The following is an 8,069-nucleotide window of genomic DNA, read 5'->3' on the forward strand; positions in this document are numbered from 1 at the left end:
ACCAGGGGTGTGGGGCCTTGCCCCCACTACCCACATTCATGTGGGTCCCCCCATGCAGGTGGGCCCCACTCGGGAACCTTCTAGAACCTTCCTGGTACAATACCGAAAAATCCCGAACATTTTCCGATGGCCAAAATAGGACTTCCCATATATAAATCTTTACCTCCGGACCATTCCGGAACTCCTTGTGACGTCCGGGATCTCATCCGGGACTCCTAACAACATTCGGTAACTGCACACTAATTCCCATAACAACTCTAGCGTCACCGAACCTTAAGTGTGTAGACCCTACGGGTTCGGGAATCATGCAGACATGACCGAGACAGCTCTCTGGCCAATAACCAACAGCGGGATCTGGATACCCATGTTGGCTCCCACATGTTCCACGATGATCTCATCGGATGAACCATGATGTCAAGGATTCAATCAATCCCATATACAATTCCCTTTGTCAATCGGTACTTTACTTGCCCGAGATTCGATCGCCGGTATCCCAATACCTCGTTCAAGCTTGTTACCGGCAAGTCACTTTACTCATTCCATAATGCATGATCCCTTGGCTAACTACTTAGTCACATTGAGCTCATTATGATGATGCTTTACCGAGTGGGCCCAGAGATACCTCTCCATCTCACGGAGTGACAAATTCCAGTCTCAATTCGTGCCAACCCAACAGACACTTTCGGAGATACCCGTAGTGCACCTTTATAGCCACCCAGTTACATTGTGACGTTTGGCACACCCAAAGCATTCCTACGTTATCCGGGAGTTGCACAATCTCATGGTCTAAGGAAATGATACTTGACATTAGAAAAGCCTTTAGCAAATGAACTACACGATCTTATGCTATGCTTAGGATTGGGTCTTGTCCATCACATCATTCTCCTAATGATGTGATCCCGTTGTCAATGACATCCAATGTCCATGGTCAGGAAACCATGACCATCTGTTGATCAACGAGCTAGTCAACTAGAGGCTCACTAGGGACATGTTGTGGACTATGTATTTACACATGTATTGCGGTTTCCGGTCAATACAATTATAGCATGAATAATAGACAATTATCATGAACAAGGAAATACAACAATAACCATTTTATTATTGCTTCTAGGGCATATTTCCAACAGGTTTGACCCCGCTGACCCGGGGTTTGACCCTGTTTGACTTCTCCAGGGTCGCTGACAAGTGGGCCCAGGCCCCTGCTAATTTAGGTTAAGCACTAACTAAACTTAATTAGCCCTGTTAATACTAACATGTGGGACCAGGGCCTTAACTAGTCTAGTTTAGTATTAGTTTAGAGCTAATTAACTTAGGTTAATTAGTTAGACGCTCACATATGGGTCCCAGCCGTCAGGTTTGACCTGGGTGGCACCTTTGACCTGCTGACATCACATCGACATCATGCTGACACAGTTAACCATTTTCTGGGTTTAAAATAATTCAGAAAATTCCAGAAAATGTCCTAAACTTCTAAAAATCATAGAAATCAACTGTAGCTCTGAATGAAATAAGTTATACATGAAAAATTATCAGAAAAATCCAATCTATCCATATGTACTGGTTTCATGCATGTTAAAGCAACTCAACCTTGCTGTTTAGTGCAAAACATGCATGTTAAATTCATAAGTTGAGTTTGGGATTGAACTTTTGGTTCAAAATGGCTCAAACCCATCTGGTTGTAGTTGCATTAGCCCAACACACTCATTCTGCCATGTCATGATCATGCATCATATTGTGCATTGCATTGATTGTGTTTCTTCTTTGTTTGTCGGTGCTTGTCCCCTCTCAGTAGACGCGTATCGACGATGTGATCGATGATACCGATGAAGAACTATACTATCTTCAGAAGTGCCAGACAAGCAAAACCGCCTTGTTCATTTTGATACAATCCCACTCTCTCGCTCCTGCTCTCTTTTACTGCATTAGGACATCAACGATTCATCTGTTACTTGCTGCGGTAGTTGAACCCCTTATCCTCTGCATGACCTGTCATTGCCACAGTAAATAGATGAAACCCACTAGCATGAGTAGGAGTTGTTTGAGCCCTGATGTGCCTAGTCATTCATGCTTGTTTGTCGTGCCTGCTATTGCTTAGAGTTGTGTCAGGTCTGATTCATCGGGGATGAATCGGAGGCATGTAAACATGTCCTACTGTGTGAGCTAAGTGTGTGAACATGATTTGGTAAAGGCAGCGGTGAGAGGCCATGTAGGAGTACATGGTGGGTTGTCTCATTGAAGCCGTCCTCAGGAACTGAGTTCTGTGTTTGTGATCCATGAAACAACTACTACCATGCATTGGGCCCTGAAATATGACCCCGCTCGACTTCTTAACCACCCTCGTACTCTGTCCAGGAGTTGCAAGTAGTTTCTGGTGTTTGTAGTATGTTGGAGGCCGTGCGCAGCGCTGACCCGAGGGGTGGGCTGTGATGCGGTAGGCACGTGGCACGGTGTACCGAGCGCCCGTTTGGTGTCTCGGGAACCCTGCACACATTGTTCGGGGCCGTATGTGGAAACTTCGGCCGGACTCCCTACGGATGGAACCTGAATAGGCGATAAACCTGGACTAGAGACTTGAGTGTTTAGGTAGGTTGTGGTCTACACCCACGTCGGCTTTCGCTTGAAGTCTACCGAGAACATGTCGTGTGCAGACGCTAAGTGGTGGAAACATGTATGAAGAAGTACAACCTTGCAGGGTTAAAAATGATCTATTCAAATAGCCGCATCCGCGGTAATGGACTTCTGGGTTGCCTATAATAGTTCATAGACAAGTGAAAGTTGATACTCTAAAATACGCAAGATAAGCGTGAGTGCTATGGATGGAGTTCTCGTAGGGAGACGGGAGCGGATCCATAGTGGTGTATTGATATCGTGAATATGTGGACTCGTGTGCGCCACCTCAAAAGAGTTACTTGCAGTCGTAGTTCAGGATAGCCACCGAGTCAAAGCTGGCTTGCTGCAGTTAAACCCCACCATCCCCTTTGTTGATAATGATGCATATGTAGTTAGTTCTGATGTAAGTCTTGCTGGGTACATTTGTACTCATGTTTGCCTATTTTATGTTTTTGCAGAGAGACTTAAGTCTCACTAGTAGTTCCGCGTGGACTTTGACGTTTAGCTTGTTACCTCAGCTACGATCTTGTGCCCTCGGCAGGATCTGGTAGATAGTCAGGCTTCTCATCCTTTTTCATTTGTAGATGTCTATACTCAGACATGTTAAGCTTCCGCTTGTCCTTTGACTTGTATGCTCTGAATGTTGGGTCATGAGACCCATGTTTGTAATATCTCGCTCCTCGGAGCCTATTGAATAAATACTTGAGTTGTAGAGTCATGTTGTGATGCCATGTTGTATTTGCACATATCGAGCATATTGTGTGTATGTTATTGAAATGCTTGGTATATGTGGGATCTGACTATCTAGTTGTTTATCCTTGGTAGCCTCTCTTACCGGGAAATGTCTCCTAGTGCTTCCACTGAGCCCTGGTAGCTTTCTACTGCTTCAGAACACTTAGGTTGGCCGACATGTGTCCTTCCTTGTTCCTGTGTCTGTCCCTTCGGGAAATGTCACGCGGTGTCTACCGGAGTCCTATTATCCTGCTACAGCCTGGTTTACTGGAGTCCTGCTAGCCCAGTTGCTACAGCCCGGAATCACTCGCTGATGACCGACACGTTTGTTGTTGGGTCATGTATGCCTGTCCCTATAAGTTAGTGCCACTTTGGGTTTACGGCTAGCCATGTCAGCCCGGGGTCTTTATCATATGGATGCTAGCGACACTATCATATACGTGAGCCAACAGGCGCAAACGGTCTCGGGCCTGGTAAGGCGACACTCGTGGGAATACCATGCGTGAGGCCGCAAAGTGATATGAGGTGTTACATGCTAGATCGGTGTGGCATTGAGTCGGGGTCCTGACATAGGACCTATCTTTACCTATTAGCGTCTAGGTTGCATGGACGTAATAAAAGTGACAAACTCCATTAACTGATGAATATATACATGCTGATTAATTTATATATATGTTTCTTATGTGTGCAGTAGCTAGGCAGGATGAGTGATCGTGTGTGAATGTACACCGGTCACAGTAGTCAGAAAAACATGACAACTGAATGGTTAGAAAAACCAAGGGGTTTCTGAGAACCGCATTTGCAAATGGCCAGAGGACAACCTGGTGCCCCTGTATAGGGCGCAACAATTGGCACAAGAAGACAGAGGATGAAATGGGCAAACACTTGCAGAAGAGGGGTTTTATGCCAGATTATATGGTGTGGACATTTCATGGCGAGTCTGGCCAATGCGCCAGAGCTGAGGTGCTTCGTTGTTGCACCGACGAGTATGGTACCATGATGCAAGACATGGTGCAAGACTTTGATGATGCCCGGGACTCGGACGATGAGATGGAGGAATCTGCAAAGGTCTTCAATGAAATGTTGGAGTCTTCAAAACGTCCTCTCCACGAGCACACTGAGCTTTGTCAGCTGGATGCCATCTCACAAATAATGGCTCTGAAGGCTCAATCCAACTCGGGCATAGAATGCTACGACGCGATGATGACAGTAGTTGGATGTTTTCTGCCCAAAGGCCACGTACTACTTGCAAACCTGTACCAGTCAGACAAAATCCTCCATGCTCTTAAGATGCCCTATGAGAAGATACATGCCTGTGAGAATGGATGTGCCTTATTTAGGCTTCAGTATGCGGACTTGAACTATTGTCCCATTTGCAAGTCATCCAGGTATGTTGTGGTAGACAACGGTATGGGTGAGAAGACGCAGACCAAAAGCCCATTAATGTTCTTCAGTATATGCCAATCGTACCAAGACTTCAATGTCTTTTCATGGTCGAAGAGACAGCAAGATAGATGGCATGGCACAAAACTGGCAAAAGAACCCTACTAGATGCAGATGGGAAGAGTATGATGGTCCACACATTAGGTGAAGCATGGAAGCGCTTCGATGCATTACATGACGACAAGGCGGCAGACCCGAGGCATCCTCGAGTCGCCATAAGCACGGATGGGTTTAGTGTGTTTGGTCTAACGACAACCCAATACAGTTGTTGGCCCGTATTTGTCATTCCACTCAATCTCCCCCCGGACAGATTATGCAAAGAACGAACATTTTCCTGACGTTGATAATTCAAGGGCCGAACTATCCGGGGAAGAATATGAATGTGTACATGCAACCGCTGAAGGACGAATTGCAAGAAGCATGGGATAATGGGTTCAAGACATATGACTCCTTTAGCAAAAAGAACTTCATAACGCGTGTGTGGTACCTGTCTCAAAGGTTGGGATGTCGTTTATGAAGTGCCGCCACGTGTTAGACCACCTCCCCCCAATGAAGATGATTATGAACCTCACATTAACCCAGACACATATGAAGGAGAATTCTTCCAAGAAACACATCTTTCCAAAAAACGTTTCAAGAACCGCTCTACTTCACCCCAGAACATTGAAGTAGACAGTGACAGTGAACCCGACTTCACCCCTCAGCCGAAACAAGAAGAGCCTAAACTGGAAGAGGTTACTGCTGTGGATGACCTGTCAATGCTTGACAGATTACATAGAGGTGGCCTTCCACATGATGATGCATTTATTAATGATGATGATGAGCATGTCATTACTGATAGTGATGATGATGATGCATTTATTGATCCCAAAGCATTTATTGAACCAGATTATTACTACGTATTAAATTTTTTATGTTGTACTTGATTTATATAGTTACTTGTATGATTTATATAGTTACTTGTATAATTTTCTTACTTTCTATGATTGTTTGTTATACATAGTGCCATGGTCTTGATATCCGTCCCCGTCGGTCCTCGCCCACTTTATGACTCTGATGTGGCAAATCCTCTTTTATAACCATTTTTTGCATTTCACATTTATGACAATTATGGCCATCAAGTTGACATAGAGATATTTTAATCTAGGAGGTATGTGAACCAGAATTTGCAACCGACCCTCTTGTCGAGAAGTTAAATTTAGTTGAAAAAGAAAATGAGTATTTGAAATAAAAAATTAAAAGAATTGAAGAAGAGAAGATGACATTGGAGTTGTATGTTGCTGATGTGGTCGATGATCACAAGATGAAGATGAATGCAATGCGCCTAAAGATGGATGCAATGCGCTTGAAGATTAAGAAGATTAGAAAATATGCCATTGATAATGAGACTTGGTATCATTATGCCGTTGGATCAATTGTTACCTTAGTTGCGATCTTCATCGCATTTGTGGTGATCAGGGTAAGTTTTCTCTAGTGTTTTTCTTAACAAATGCATATTTAGCTTACTTTCCTCCTAAATGGCATAACTATCTAAGTTAGACAAAAAATGAGCTATACTTAGCTCTCTTTCCTCAAAAATGTCATGATAATCTTTGTTACCTCCAAAATGATATAGACTTACCTTACTTTCCTTGAAAATGACATAATAACCTTAGTAAGCTCCAAAATGACCTATTTACGTAGCTTAGCTCTAAAATGACCTACACTTTATGCTTCCTTCTTGTTTTGATTTGCTTTAGATGAGGAAGCTTGCTACCTATATATGTATGTATGGATGAAACCATTGTATGCTTGTTGTTGGATATGTTGGCTATGTATATGTGTTGGATGAAACCATTTGCTATGTATATGTGTTGGATGATCATATCCATATGGCTGGGATATGATTCGGTATGTATATGTGTTGGTATGCTTGTCGAAAGTATTTTCATGTGTGTGTGTGTATATATATATCTGAAATTCTGTCAAAATGAATGAATTCAAGAAAAAAAAGAAAAAATAGGGGCTATATAGACTCTTTGCCGTCCGCTGGCAGACGACAATGAGCTTTGCCATCAGCCAGCTGACAGCAAACATGCCACATGTCAGCTACCTATGCAACCTGGGGCAGTAGGCTGGCTATTTGGTAGCTCTGGCGTTAGCCAGCTGACGGCAAAGAACGTTGAATATTTGCCGTCAGCCAGCTGACGGCAAAGGTACCAAATAGGGCAGCCCCCCAAGCGCTGCCATGTGGCATGCTATGCCGGCCGCTGGCAGATGACAAACAATCAATGTTCTTTGCCATCTGCTGCCAGATGGCTAATATGCAAAGGTCCTTGCCGTCCGCCAGCAGACAGCAAAGCACGCCGTTAACCCCTTAACGGACCTAAGCTAACACGTGTATCATCCAGGCTCTTTCCTGTCGGCTGGCGGTAGCAAAGACCTTTGCATCTTTGCCATCCGCCAGCAGATGGCAAATAAGCCTTTGTTGTAGCCTGTTCAGCCGGACGTGTTGCCGTCTGTTGGCTGACGGCAAAGGACTTTGCCGTCCGTCATGTGTGCCTTTGCCGTCAGCCATGGCAGACGGCAAAGTTCCTGATTCCTGTAGTGAATGACGAAACGTGTCATAATAAATGGAACGCTGGAAAGTTGCATGGCAATATATCTCGGAATGGCTATGGAAATGCCATAATAGGTAGGTATGGCGGCTATTTTGAGGAAGGTATATGGTGGGTGTATGGTACCGGCAGAAGTTGCGCGGTACAAGAGAGGCTAGCAATGGTGGAAGGGTGAGAGTGCGCATAACCCATGGACTCAACATTAGTCATAAAGGACTCACATACTTATTGCAAAAATCTATTAGTCAAAGAAACCAAGCACTACACGCATGCTCCTAGGGGAAGGGTTGGTAGGAGTTAACCATCGCGCGATCTCGACCTCCACACAAAGGATGACAATCAAAGAAATACTTCATGCTCCAAATTTGTTACACAACGGTTCACCATACGTGCTTGCTACGGGAGTCAAAAACCTCAACACAAGAATTTCTCAAATTCACAATTACTCCACTAGCATGACTCTAATATCACCATCTTCATATCTCAAAACAATCATAAAGAATCAAACTTCTCATAGTATTCAATGCACTTTATATGAAAGTTTTTTATTATATCCCTCTTGCACGCCTATCATATTAGGACTAAATTTATAACCCAAGCAAATTACCTTTATGTTCTAAAGACTCTCAAAATAATATAAGTGAATCATGAGAGTTCATCTATTTCTTCAAAATAAAAACACCACCG

The sequence above is a fragment of the Triticum aestivum genome, chromosome 5B, assembly GCF_018294505.1.
Source record: "Triticum aestivum cultivar Chinese Spring chromosome 5B, IWGSC CS RefSeq v2.1, whole genome shotgun sequence".
Classification (NCBI taxonomy): Eukaryota; Viridiplantae; Streptophyta; class Magnoliopsida; order Poales; family Poaceae; genus Triticum; species Triticum aestivum.